Source organism: Vanessa tameamea, chromosome 26 (genome assembly GCF_037043105.1).
Source record: "Vanessa tameamea isolate UH-Manoa-2023 chromosome 26, ilVanTame1 primary haplotype, whole genome shotgun sequence".
Taxonomy (NCBI): Eukaryota; Metazoa; Arthropoda; class Insecta; order Lepidoptera; family Nymphalidae; genus Vanessa; species Vanessa tameamea.
This window is the reverse complement of record NC_087334.1, coordinates 4,196,864-4,212,555: the sequence shown is the minus strand read 5'-3', so window position 1 is coordinate 4,212,555 and position 15,692 is coordinate 4,196,864. Positions and strand designations below refer to the sequence as shown.

The following is a 15,692-nucleotide window of genomic DNA, read 5'->3' as shown; positions in this document are numbered from 1 at the left end:
ACATTTTAAAAAATAGGTTTAAATTGCAGCGAATATTTATTAAAAACTTCTCATCTAATTTGCTAATAAAGTACTGTAATAAAATTATTCAAATGAAAAAATAACATCTTATCAGTAAGTTAACATAAAATGTATTTACGTATTAAGAAAACTTTATATTTTGTAAGTATTCATATCTAAAGAAAAAAAGAAATATTATAAATACATTTCAAAAACAAAACTTCTAAAAAGTTTCTCATGAAAAATTGTGATTTTGAATATTTTTTGCTATTAATCTTTTATTTAATACCAACTTTGTTATACTATAATAATTCGTTAAAAACAAGATTAATCTATTATAAAGTTACTTTGAAATTAGGTCTTTCTACAGGACATATATTGTCTATGACTTAAGCGATAGTGTCGCCATCTGTTGAAATCTTCTAAACCAAAGAATAGTGCACCTTCCATCCAATCTAGACGTCTTTTTTCACTCCGTTGTTTTCTGTCATTTATACAATCGTAACTATGTGGTAATTTTATTTTTATTGTAAAGAAAAAAATATGCACAGAGACTATTGTGTAACAAATCAGTGTTAGAAAACAGAAGACGATAAAGTTGTGTTGTTTAATATATGTAAGTGTACCTCATATTATTAATGATTAATCTTCGACTGATTTCTTTTTTGTCGTATTCTAACTGCTTATGTTCGTCTGCTAAATTTAATCTCGATATTTCGGAGACGACACAATAAAATTCCCATTGTGAATTCGACGATAAGATTTGGTGTATTAAAACATAATATTAGGATGATAAAAAAAAAGTTTGATGACCATAGTTCGCGATATTTTAACCATTTATTTCGATTCAACATAAATTATATTGATTAGTACTTGGAACGATACAGCCCAGGATGCAAGTACGTGAACTCTTCAAGGTAATTATAGGCACTGATATGGTATGCAGTGCTGTTATAAATTCTCGTCATCATAAGACTCAAAGGCGCATTTATATATATTATTCAAATGTTTTGGACGTAAGCCAGTGCACCAATACAAATCAACACGGTATTTGGTTGTGATTAAATTTTAAATTAAACAAAAAGCTTTCTTTTGTTTACCATGCAACACTGACTCATTCAGTAGTAAGGGTAATAAAAATTAAATGCTTCAAATTAGTCATCATGAGAGTAACTTAAAGTTACATAAGCAAACACGTTTTATGAGCAGTATATAAACTATTATGGAGTGATTATAAACATCCTTACTCTATTCTTAGCCCATGGTTGTGTTGTGCAGTTAGTTAATCTTGATCTATTAGTTAAAAATATTTAACAACCAGTGACAATTATCAATACTGTGTGATTAAACTATATTATATATTACTAAAATGTAACATCTTGGTCTCTATATAAATAAGTACCTAATGTAGAGTGATCATTAAAATTTCCTCACTAGTGCAGGGTTATTTTAATAGACAATTCATAATAAAAAATAATGGTACCAATGGATCCCTCTCTATAGAAAATATACATAGTAATTTAAAATTCTTCATAGCAAACTAATGCAAACACATAACTGGTTCAATTTATCTTCTATGTGCATTTGGAGAAAGTATGTTTACAATTAGATGGTTCCAAATATAGCATTAGCTTTGAATAAAGACACCAAATGAACGAATTACATATAACATTTGAAAGAAATTCACAGTCAATTTAAATTCTATTTACTTGTATTTAAAAAGTTCCATGTCTCTTGGAAATAATGATAATACAGTCACCTAAGTGTTTAAACAAGTTGTCTGGAGAGTAAATATTATCTTAAATGTACAGTCCTACTTACAGCTAGATTTTATTATATTTATTTCGATAAATAAATGTTTTCTGTTCTTATTTTAATAAACAAAATATCTATAAAGTTATGTTTTATGTCAAAGAGTCTTTATGTGGTAATTTAATGTTACTTGTTTTCTCTATTTTCAGTGATAACTTTTAATACTTTTTGAGAAAAATATATATATGATGTTTTAAGTTCCGAGTTTATGGTAGATTATACTTGAAGATAGTTATTTAAGAATTTTTCAAGTAAGATTTAATTTTAAACTCTTGAACTTGAGTGCTTAAACTTTTAATTTTTTTTATTAGATAAATTTGTTCTATCCTAACTTTACATAATCTTTCTTTAATATTTATATTTGTAAGTGGTATAATTCATTTCCCGATTGGTTTTAAGTACTTTAATTTTAATAAAAACATTATTCCTTAAAATAACGATTATCTTTATAATATCTAAATTACACATTAAACAAACGTAAACTCATTCTATTATAATGTCAATGACACTAATTAACATTAACTGAATGTAACTAATTATTATAATAAAACCTAGCCATGTGTGTTTTATGGCTTGTAGATATAATTGTTGTTTAGAACATATTTAAGTATGTTCACTATGTTTAACACATATTTCGCTTTGCAAACTTATAATGATGTATCCCTTCTTTATTAAGGCTTTATATCTGTGAAACATAGTGTGGATTATTTCACACATTTATTGTTGCAAATATACTATTTAAATTGACTGAAGTTGTCGCATTCTTATTGAAAGGGTTACAATATTTGTTGCTCAGAAGTAGGCTATATAATTAGCTTATAATATTAGCTATAATATTTTTTTGTATATCATTTTCATATGATCCTTTCATTATCAATAAGGGTTGTAACATTTACCGAGATTGCTTGAGTATCTTTTCTAAAATAAGTATACATTAGCTTTTAACACCAATCGATTTATGGCTAAATTATAATATTGTTAATTGATTAGTTAATTTGTTCTTGTTAAAATTCAAATGCATTATAATTGCCATCGTTCTAAATATTATTGTTTACCATTTTCAGAATGTTAATCTATTCTCTGAGTCTTCTTCGTTGACATTTATAGTGATTTTACTTTAAATATTGAAGATGTGTTATTTATATTTAACAAATAGTACAAGTGAGTATTTTTATTTTATTTTTTATTTGTGTTTGTTAACAATACAATTTGATAATATTGAATAAAGAAAATTATATTTACATTTTAAGACCATTATAGACCCTTTATTATGATAATAGACCTTGAACACATATACATTTTCTTTATAGTAAATTTTTAGGTTAATAATCGAAATTTGAAAGTATATTAACTAATTAAAATTACTCAATGCAAATGTATATCTATATTAGTTAACTAGGTTACTGTAACAAGAAAACAAACATGATGAATGAAAAGACCGTAAGATCTATCCAGTCTAGAGTTGTCAATTGATATTAATTACTTGGTTCATATTAATGGACGTTTCATGACGCGGTAATTAATTCATGACAGGGTTACCGCCTTTAAAAATTCTTCGAATATCATTCGTATTGTTATTGTTAGATAAGATATGATACGCCTTTATCAGTTTTTGGAATAGTGTTCCCGATACAATTGTTAAATTATATACTGAAATCTAAGATTAGGTTCATTCTATTATCGTCAAAAAAAAAACAATTGAAATGCTTTTATATGCATAATTAAAGTAAATTTTTCCCACGTCATTTGAGTTATTGAATCTTGATGATCTGTCTGACGTCATCATGAATTAAAAAAATGTTTTATGAATAGTATAGGACTGATTTAAATATTTATCCATTAGAAGGAAGCAATTCAAGAGATTAATACATAAAATTTGTAAAAGACGATGTTTTTATAAATAATTTAATGACACTGGAAGCCATATTGAAGACTTCTTAATTAAATTTTGTTATTTAAGTAGCTAGGGTTACCAAAAACCATTTACGATGTCAGCCATTTCGGGGCTTTCGTTGTTTTTTAATCTGTATTTATAAAAATAAATAGTATATTTTTACACGAAATCTTCGTAGCTTAATTTAAGTAAGGTAACTATCACTTATGTGTGTCAGTATTTTCTAATACATTATTTATATGTAAAAATACACATTTGAATACAAAAAGTAATCTAAAGTAAGCATCAATTAGACACATATCTGAACATAATACTCAAATCCGTATGGCTTAGACTGGGATTATACCTAGATCATTCTACGTAACAGGAAATGAGACCTTCGCCCTGAATTGAAACGTTTACGCGCTGTTACAGATATGGAGGGTTCAATAAATTCAACCTTTAATCAGATCAGTTCATGGACGGCTTAGGTCCCAGAGCAGGTAGCTAGTTAGTTGTTTCTTACCTTATAAGTATATATATATTTTAACTTGGGTGACGTCATATAAGTAGGCTAATGCTTATTAAATCCTACTAATATTATAAATGTGAATGTTGTACGTTTGTATGATTGTTACTCTATCAATCAAAAACGGTTCGACGGATTTTGATGATATTTGGATCAGGACTCCCTGTTACACCCCCGGTTGAAGCTTCGAGCAGAATCTTGTATACCTAATATTTATACTTGCGTGACTTTATTCGTAATCTCAATCAAACAGCAAAACTTCGCACCTTTATTACAATGTTTTGACAGGTGATTAAGCAAATATAATTACAGTCATGACGGATATAATATCATAGATCACGTTGTATTCGTGATGTTAAGAATTGTATATACCCCATAGTGCCAATTATTCGGGCAGAGTAGACACTTATCATAAACTGGTACATTTACCCTATTAAAAATACTCTATAACATAAATACGTATTAAATAAAACTGAACTTACTTTGAATTTTATCCATTTACATTGAAGTATAATCCGATATTATTTACACAGCGTATAAATAACATCTGCTAAGACCATTATACCTGATGCACGTTTTGAGTTCTATAAATAAATAAACAATGTCTATGAATTATAAAACGTCTGCGAATAGGACGAAATGTTTAGTTTTGGCGGGTTCGTAACATTTTTTTAAGCATATTAAAAATGAAATAGTTGGAAAAGTTAATCGTTGTATTAATGGTTGATGATGATTTCCTACTGACCGATTTCGGCCTCCTCGGCTATTTTCAAGAATTACTTGCTAACCACGCAGAGCATATTATAGAGCACTGTATGCAAACACACTCGTGCATAGATTCTATTATCTTATTCTTATATTTCAACCCAAAGGCAAATCGGACACGACTAGAAAGAATTCAGGTGCTAGAAAACCCCCAAAAAAAGACGATCCTCCTTTCGTCTTTTTTCCCAATAACTTTTTTCGGCTTGACCCAAGGTTTAAAGGTCGGTAATTGCAGGTTCTTAAGCTAGCCATTAAATCAACGAGGCATTTATAAATTTACCCTTTTTTGCACCCAATAAAAATATATATAATACAAATCGTCTCTTACAAGTACTCTTGACGGTTTACAAGTCAGACTTATATGAACTTATTGCCGGTTCTAAATGCAAACCCTATTGACAAGAACGTATAGAAACCCTGTACTTACCCCGTCCTACATACAAAAGTACTTATATTAATTATTTATATTCCATCAATTCTGTATGAAGATCAATACAAAATATGTTCGCGGTTTTTATCATCTATATAATTGTATATGGAGTACGCCACGGCGGATAGTCTCAAGAGTCTCCCTTAGACCGACTGTGCAGGACATATAGTGCACAAGTTTACGCTAAGATGCCCTATATTCCTCAATCTCATTATCCGATGTGACGGTAAATCCGACACAACCGGATAGCATTCAGGCGCAGGACCAACGGCTTTACGTGCTTCCCGACGCACGGAAGTGTACACTATTCCATAAATAGCAATTGCAAATGACCCACTGCAGGCCCCCAGCAAACTTTTGAGGAGAAAGTTTGGGGCTTACTTCACCGCGCTGCTCGAAGGCGGGTTGGTTGGATATCATCCGATACATGCAAGTTACCTCATGATGTGTTCCGCCTAACACGAGATACATTTTGTAAACATGATATTACATTTAAACTATCTATGAAAAAATCGGGTAAGGGTATATGCTGTCGCTGACTTTTCTAGAAACTTAAGAGATCTAGAAATCTGTCATATAGTTTTTGTGTACGCTGAGCACTTTTAAACTGCGCAAAGGATTTAAATGCGGTATTAATAAATAAACATATTGATTCAAGTGGAAGGTTTATTTGTATAATACATGGATAGTACAGAAAAGCCGATACTTTTAATTTTCCTAGTCGAAAAAACAAGAAATTTATTATTATGTTTGTTTTTCAATCTAAAAATTGTATATTCGATATAAGTATAGTACATTCTTGTACCCGTGTGACGCCAGGACGAGTAGCTAGTCAATTATATGTTTTGGCAGCGTTCGCTGATACATTCTGAGTACGTCCGCATATTATCTCCGTACTGAAACGATGAACTATAATAATATGAATTTTCTTTCAATAGAATTAGTAGTTTTAACGAAAATTGATCATTACCGATTTATGTTAAAATAAACTTTAAAAACATACCTCATTTAAAACTTTCGTACTGACGTATGAAAAATGACGCATACCAATCAATACTAAAATTATAAATGGACAAGTAACTCTGTCTGTCTGTAACGCTTTCACGATTACTACACAACCGAATTTGATGAATTAGTTACACTTTTTTTATTCTTAGATATAAAAAGTTCATGTAACCTACGACTGTAACACACGGCCTACCTTCTATTTTAAATTTAACAAAAATAAATTAAATTGAAATTACTATAAGAGGGTTTACTGAACTTAAAATCGGCTTCACCGGAATTTATATATATACAAGGCATTTGAAACGTCGGTAACAATTTTCAGGTTTCTGTGATAGTAACGTTTGTTGACATCATATCAAAGTCGAGATAGATACATTTGAAGTGTCTTTGTTTATACTCGAGACGACACGATTTTTTTAATATAAATATTTACAATTATAACTCACGTGTGATTAGAATCAAAACTCATGAAAGATTTTAACCGACAGGAATCTGTGTGCAATTCTTCTGTGCAAAAAACTATACGATCAAAGATACTCTTTTTTTACGGTGTTTACTTTTAATCATTATACGAATAAGAAAGTAATAAAGTATAATTGTTCAAAGTAATTGAAACAAGCCATCAAGATTAAATAAGATGTGCCCACTAATATTTTTTTGCTAAGATCACTTAACAGTTTCTTCATCACGACATTTGACGACCTCCGTGGTCGAGTATGTAGAGAGTGTGTACACCGGTTTTCATGGGTACGCCACTCGGAGGTCCCGGGTTCGATTCCCGGCCGAGTCGATGTAGAAAAAGTTCATTAGTTTTCTATATCGTCTTGGGTCTGGGTGTTCATGGTACCATCGTTACGTCTGATTTTCCATAACACAAGTGCTTTAGCTACTTACATTGGGATCGGAGTAATGTATGTGATGTTGTCCAATATTTATTTATTTATAATATCGAGACAAAAATCAATATTTCACTCGAGCGAAACCGAGGCGGTTCGCTAGTAACAAATACAAAATCTTCAAATCAATTGTGTGACGTAGGTTTGTGTATCGATTTTCCACAATAAGCGAGCATTTAACAAAAGATATTATGTAACTTAAGCTCTGATTTTCTATTCAGCTGATCGAAACAGTTAATGAAAGTCTATTGTGTCGACTCTCAGTTCTTGAAAATTCTAATTCACTTTGAGAGAGTTGTATCTTTTTCGATCAAAATTCAAATCAAAACAAAATATTCATAATTCAAGTAGGTTCGTGTAAGTACGTTAAGGCACGTTTAGGAACATTATTAAACAATGGTAATTTAATTCCACCAATTTACAATAAGCATCTGAAATCGCTCCAGTTGTATTAGACTATCGTCATTAAATTGTAAGAGGTAGGTCGCAGAGACTGAACCTGCTTTATATAGATTTATGTAATACTAGATATCGCCCGCGACTTCGTTCGCGTTTTAGGGATTGGTCGTCAGGTATTAGGTGACATCGGTGGTTTAGGCATAAAAAGCCGGTACCCTTCCTTAGGGTTCAAGTTTGCTTCATACCAAATTTCATCAAATGCGGTTCAGTGGTTTGGCCGTGAAAGAGTTACAAACAGTCAGAAAGACAGAATCACTGCTGTATTTGTATTAATATACATAATATATGTAGAAGGACGGATAATATCTCCTACGATAGTCTATTGGGATTTTTTGTCCTGACCGAAATCTGTTAGGAAAATCTATTTGACACAATCTATTTAGACAAGATCAGTGGTTAAGATTATTAAGATATTATGTCCCTTGTTTCTTACACTGGCAAAGCGACCCTACACAAAATACTACTATATCTGCAATACACAAATACTAAGTATTAGTGTACGGCAGCACATGAGAGGTTGGTACTTACCCAAAGGGACTTGCACATAACTCAACTACCAAGTAAATATATACTATACAAAAGAACCTATACAGACGTATGTATACGAGCCTAGGTATTTCTACTGTACTACTTGTACAAGTATTGCATGTGATTCTGTAAGAATTCACTTCGTATCTCACTCTTGAAATGTTGACAATCGACTTACAGTGATACGCCATTTTGATACGTGTAACCTATTAAATAACTATTAAACTCAATGTAACATATCACATTCTGACATTTCACGCTAATGTTCGGTGTGATTCGAGTTTCTTGTTACAGAATAACCCTCATGGTACTGTATAGAAATTATATTGACGAGAATATTATATTTCGACTTTACTTTTTCTTCCGGAGCGTGTTTTATATTTATCACGCTTAACATTAATTAATTGTTACAGCACGTAACGTAACGTAACGTTACTTGTATCACGAAACGAATCGATAAATATTGGATTAATTTTACGTAATAAAAACTCTTTTTATATAATAAGTCTCTTACTGATATATGGATATAAGTGATGATATTTAATCATAAATATATGTAAGTGTCACTTTAAATATTATAGTATAAAGAGGTCAAAATTGTTTGTGCTTAGGGTGTAGGTAATCTTCGCATTTTTTTCATTGGTAGAAAGCTACGTTAATCCTGCTACAATAGGGTACGACCGTACCTTATATATTGCACTTGGAAAGGGTCAATGAAGTGAACCTGGAACATTTAATTAGAATGTATCATACTCACTTTATCTAATATTCTTTCCAGCAGACGTCTCTCGCTGACATTGATCATAAGACTAGACTCGCCGTGCGATTTCACCCACGTGACATTAAACAGTCTATAAATTTTCTTAATATATTTGGCTGTAAATAGTTTGCTCAACGCAATTTTTATTTTTAAATCATACTGGTTAATAGGCCTTTAAACACTTAGACTTAGTGGTAGGATTTTGTTCAGACCCGCCTGGGTAGGTACCTACCACCCACTCATTAGATAATCTACAGCCAAACAACAGTACTCAGTATTTTTGTATTCCTGTTTGAAGAGTGAGTGAGCCAGTGTAACTACAGGTACAAGAGACATAAAATCTTAGCTCCCAAGGTTGATGGTGCATTGGCGATGTAAGGAATGTTTAATATTTCTTACAGCGGCATTGTCTACGGGCGGTTGTGACCACTTACCAGCAGATGGACCATTCGCTCGTCCGCCGATCTATATCATAAAAAAATACTTCAGCTTTATATTAATTATGATGACATTGGTCGTCAATTATTATTATTGATTTGCAGTTGCGTATTGGCATTGATGATATGTATATATGTATATATTTGCTTACTTAACAAGCAATTAAGTAACTAATTACTAATATTTGAAAAAGATATATAAAAGAAAAAATCTCAACTAAGATTCCATTGGAAGATTCCATTCCAAAATGTTTAATATTTTTATTCAATGGATGGACGCAGTGCGTATGGATTTCAAAATTAGAATATATTGTTAAAGGTTAATTTTATATTATAAAAACTTATATAGATGTAAAAAAAGTGCTTGCCAAAGTCTAAGCCTTAGCGAGTACACAAATATTTGATCCCGTTAAGTAGATTAAGTGTCTTTGTTAAAGACTTGAATGTATCAAAGTCTTACGTTAACACTTTTCAATATTATATTATAACTTTATATCCTACTAACAATATAAAGGTTCAAGTTTGTTTGCTTGGAGGTTTGTTATTAAATCAAACGAAAACGGCTGGATGGATTTTGTTGAAAATTGGAATAGAGATACTTCATATCCTAGCAAGATCGCCTCATACTTCGACAGTCTTGCCGTCTCTTGTACCTATCGGGTAAAAGTGTTGTGCAATAATAAATACGAATATGTTCTTACGGATTCTGCATGAGATAAATCTAAATTACAGTTCGCTTTCGAAATTATAATTTTTACACCGGAAGTCGTGCGCAGGAAAAGTACAATTAGTGCAACAGCGAAGCTCCAAATAGACAATGCAAACTTGACGCACGAGATCGTTGACTCGTTCAAACAATACAAGACTATTAATATTGTAACTAATATCGCGTATTATGTTTAGTTAAATGCAACCTACGGCTTTGTTCGATAGCAGACGTTTGACTTTGCGAAATCCTATAGATTATGTTATTGTTTCAACATATTCATATAACATAATCAGCCTGTAAATTTCCCACTGCTGGGCTAAGGCCTCCTCTCCCGTTGAGGAGAAGGTATGGAGCATATTCCACCACGCTGCTCCAATGCGGGTTGGTAGAATACACATGTGGCAGAATTTCGTTGAAATTAGACACATGCAGGTTTCCTCACGATGTTTTCCTTCACCGCCGAGCACGAGATGAATTATAAACACAAATTAAGCACATGAAAATTCAGTGGTGCCTGCCTGGGTTTGAACCCGAAATCATCGGTTAAGATGCACGCGTTCTAACCACTGGGCCATCTCGGCTCTTTTTCAACATATTCTAAGTTAATTAATTAAATGAATTTATAAGACCTATGTAAATACTTTTGTTTCAGCCTTTGGTCTGAACATGACGCATTATTCCATCGATGACTAAATAAATAAACCGTTCTAGAAACTTCTATATCTTCAGTGAAATTCGACTTAAAATTCATTGATCATGGATGCAAAATGTCTATGTTTTTATGTATGACGTGTTTATATAGTAATACATACGCAAGTTTTGTTTGTTAATAATAGTTTAGAGGAATGAGCCACCTGGGGCTGTTGAATAGCGCAATGGTAGACCATTAATTTGCGTGACTTAGCTAGATTGAATGCACTAAGTGATACCTAGAGTTACATACAGTGCTTTAAATACTACTGTTACGAGGTCGCATATAAACTGACTATACAGAGACTAATCTTACAAGACTTTGAGCATTGTTCGAAACTACATTTGTTAGGTACGTGGTCTTTTTAAATAAGTCGGTTGTTCCGGATTCAGAACATTCATATTATTTGAATAATTTAATATTCTCACGTATGTAAGGCATGTATGTACGTCATTGCCAATTGTAAAACTTCAATCTTTTAATAGAAGTTTATAGAGTATATCAGTTTTTCGGCGTCAATTGTAAATAAATACATATAAGTAACTACCGCTGTTTACATTTAAACATTCAAAAATACGTTTTTATTTTATAGTGTTTAATTGTACTTGTTGTTACTGGATATGCAATTCACATAATACATTATAAAAAAATGTTAATTATTAATTTATATTTGATAATTTTTAATATCCAACAGAAATGGAACACAATAGTATTTAAAAAGAAACTATACATAATAATTAACGAACATTATTAATAATTGTAATTACAAATAATATATATTATTTAAGATTGAATATAATATTTGTAGTTAAAGCTAGTGGAACTAAAAAGCGACATCGTTTCGTAGTTCACAGCTATGTCGTACGACTACTTATCTAGATGATCCAATTAAATTTGACTAGGTATGCTATTTACCTAATTGCGTGAATTCAACTTACCGAAAAGCTAATAAACTCGCATAAAACGTTTCGTTTAAATTTTACAAGCAATAAAACAAGAATTATGTACGTATATAAATAAAAAAGTAATTTAAAAACCGTTAGTTAGGATACAAATAGAATATTTATCGTATGGCTTGTAAATTTAGTCGTAATTAAATTGAATAATATTAATTTTTAATTGTTATTGTTTGCAATGTATATTGTTTGTTGATTTTGCGTTATGTCCGAGCTAAAGGGATTTGGTGGGAGGGCTTTGTGCAAGCCCTACCTACCCAGACGGGTAGGTACAACCCACTCATCATATATTCTCCGGTTTAAAGGGTGAGTGAGCCAGTGTACATGCACAAGGGACATAATAACTAAGTTGGTGGCGCATTGGAGATATGAAGAATGATTTAAATTTCTTAGGGCGCCAATGTCTATGGGAGGTGGTGACCCCACCTGATGGTAATCAGCTGGCCCATTTGCCCGTTCGCCTACTATTTCATATAAAAACATACAGAACCATTGCGATGGAATTGGCTTTATACAATCCGGATAGGTATATGACTCCATTCCATCTGGGTAAGTGGTAGTGGAGTCCAAACGCGAAGACGGCCAGTACAGTCACAGATAATGAACTGTACTAGTCGCCCTCGCCCTCTTTTTGCTAAACAACATTTTATGTTAAACTTTCTGTTGTCTATGTTTTTGTTCCGTATTGTGTGGCAATAAACACGTTGTTCTATTTATTCATACTAACCATACTAGACAAATGCTTCTCAAGATTTGTAAAACTGTCATTGAGCGAAAAGAGAATCCCAGGCTTATAGGACCGGTCGCAGAAAATGTTTAACACATATAAGTTTTAATACGTTTTACTTTATCACCAAAAACATTGTTATAACAAAGTATAGTTATAAAATAAAACAAGAAAAGTAATGCTTGCCCGGCATTGAACCCGCAATCTTTGCTTAAGATCGTCATGCTTGTGTGCTGAGCAATCTCGTTACAGTTTATCGAATGTACAATTTAAATTTTATTTATAAAGATAAAAAAAGCACGTGTAAATCTCTACACGTGACCGAAATAAAACCTTTTTCATCTGAATATATTCAGTCAAACGTTTGTTATAGAAATGCTATATTTAAATTCGACCTTGATATTGTACTCTTATCAAATTCTAGTTGGTATTGCGCTACATGGGCATTAAATAAATCTGATAAAAAAGAGGGAAGGAACAACAACGGGATTCCAATACAAGGAAAGAAATACATATTTACGTACCATTTACAGACCATTCAGCGTCCATTGTCATAGTCTTATACCGATACGTTCATTGGTTTTGACTAGATTGACGTGTACATACATACATTAACAGCCTGTATATTTCCCACTCCTGGGCTAAGTCCTCCTCTCCCTTTGAGGAGAAGGTTAGGACCATATTCCATCACGCTGCTCCAATGCGGGTTGGTGGAATACACATGTGGCAAAATTTCGTTGAAATTAGACACATGCAGGTTTCCTCACGATGTTTTCCTTCGCCGCTGAGCACGAGTTTAATTATAAACACAAATTAAGCACATGAAAATTCAGTGGTGCTTGCCTGGATTTGAACCAACAATCATCGGTTAAGATGCACGCGTTCTAACCACTAGGCCATCTCGGCTCTTACTAGGCCATCTCGGCTCTTCGGATTGACGTATAAAGGAAATATAAACATATGTACGTATATTTCATTAATAAAAATGTATATATTTACAAACCTATTAGTAATCCTATTTGTGACAAAATTGACACTGCTAATGCGATGTCAAACGGGTTTCATTTTCTATCCGTAATTGTGTGATTAATGACAAAAACACACGTTACGTGGAGTTTCATCATTGTGACATGAAATATGAATAAATAAATTACCATAATACATATATTTAAAAAAATAAAGTAATGAAGTTACACGGTGTCTCAATCTGAATTATTCTGACAATGGTTGTACGAAAACTTTTCTATTCTAGAATTTTCAGGACTTCATTTTCTCTTTGTTTTGCATTTTTTTTCTCCTTCTTCTCTCTGTACTAATATTAGTTTCATTTATTACATCAGATTTATACATGTCCAGACCACTCACTACAATACATATTTTCTTAAAATAGAAGCCTGATAGACGGGACTTGATCTAATTGTAATATTTGATTGTTTAACATTATTTGTAAACATGGAGTTTCCACCAATTGGGATTAAAAAGACAAAAATAGTTTTTTAACAGTTCTATTTGACCAGTGGGTCATTGTGTGATCAGTTGGTACTGACATTAGTCACAGCCGATTGAATTAGTATGTCATATCTTGTCACACAATTCAGTACGTTAACGAAGGGATTATAACTAGCCTGGTTTTATTATTTTTTTTTTATTTTTTATTTAACGATATTATATTTGTTAAACGCTGAATTTAAGTCTTGTTTTCGTAAGTACAGGTGTGTGAAATAGAGGTTTCGTGGGACACCGGGTTGGAACGAAGTGCTTTCCCTATGTATGTATGTATTATGTATTTAATGACACTATATAACTTTGTATTTTAAATGTTGGAAAAGAGTAACTACTGAGTTATTGCCGGTTCTTCTCGGTAGGATCTACATTCCAAATCGGCGGTAGGTTCACTTAATGTAGTTTTGTAAAATTATGTTTCAAAACTTTTAAAAACCTCATTGAATAAAGTATATTTTGATTTTGACAGATAGTGGAAAATGTTTGAGAATAACTCAATGACAAGAAACTAAATTGTTATTAAAATCTTTTTTTTATTAAAACAATAACAAAAAACAAAAAAAAAATGTTCAAAGAATCATTTATAAAACCGAATATAAAAGAAATAAACACACAGGGGAAGGTCACTTGGATAGACATAACGCTTTTTCCTTCGCGACTATTTCTGCCAGTTCACTCCACTGTTCTATACCGATGAATTATATGGTTAAGTCCTCTTCCTTGTACTGATGGACTGGGATAGTAATTGTGATATCCATACCTATTCGTTGAATTTCCTGTCCATACTATAATAATAATCGGTTGCCAAATCGATATAAATACAATATTTAAAGACTGGATAAAACGATCGTTATTCTGTACCGATGAAATATATTATCAGAGAATTCTTTCTTCGTATAGTAACGTAGTGTTTTTTATTCACGAGTCCGGAACGCGACTATGAATATTAAATTTCGTCAAATGACAGATACTCGTGCCAAATCTTTATTGCCATTTCTACTTCGTTCCGTATAACATTATATATATCGATGCATGAAATTTCCCACTTCTGGCACTTTGTAGTCGTTAACATTGAAATACGGAATATATGTTCAAGTTGAACAGTTTACCGCTTGTCTGTGATGCATTTTGGTTTAAGGATTTAATGATACGTACCTCCTGTGCAATCTGATACAATATCATGGAATAAAATGTTATTATTTAAAAATGTTTCTATTTCTTTTCTTTTTTTTTGGCTATGCTATGTATTGTTGAGAGGTTTCTTCGTTTTGAGTCAATCTTGGGACCGAATCTACTGATAAAATGATACTTTATCGCAATCAGATCAAAACAATAATTGCCGTTTAGCCGTTTTGCTATCATAGCAGAATCCATAAAGATCCAATTGCAATTCGGATCGGAATAGAATCAGATACTTATCGTATTCTATAAATTAATAAAATTTACCCCTAAGTTCCGATTAATCTGAGGTCCCTCTCTGTGACCGTTATAAATGAGTAGAATTGCTCCCATGTTTTGTCTTCGAAACTATACTAACATGTAAGGTTTAAACTCCATAGCATATGAGGAAATGGTTCTAATTCAGCTCGCAATATTTGATTTAAACACA

The 15,692-nt window shown here is 31.9% G+C and overlaps 1 protein-coding gene across 5 annotated transcripts in view; it reads left to right on the top strand.

Moving 5' to 3' along the window:
* The first annotated feature begins 426 nt into the window (after positions 1–426).
* LOC113393316 (transmembrane and coiled-coil domains protein 2) overlaps positions 427–15,692 on the top strand; it is a 48,820-nt gene continuing 33,554 nt past the window's right edge. For all 5 annotated transcript variants that reach the window (XM_064219124.1, XM_064219122.1, XM_064219123.1 and 2 more), the window contains exon 1: positions 427–616. The gene's annotated coding sequence lies outside the window, so the exon portion shown is untranslated. The remainder of the gene's footprint in view (positions 617–15,692) is intronic.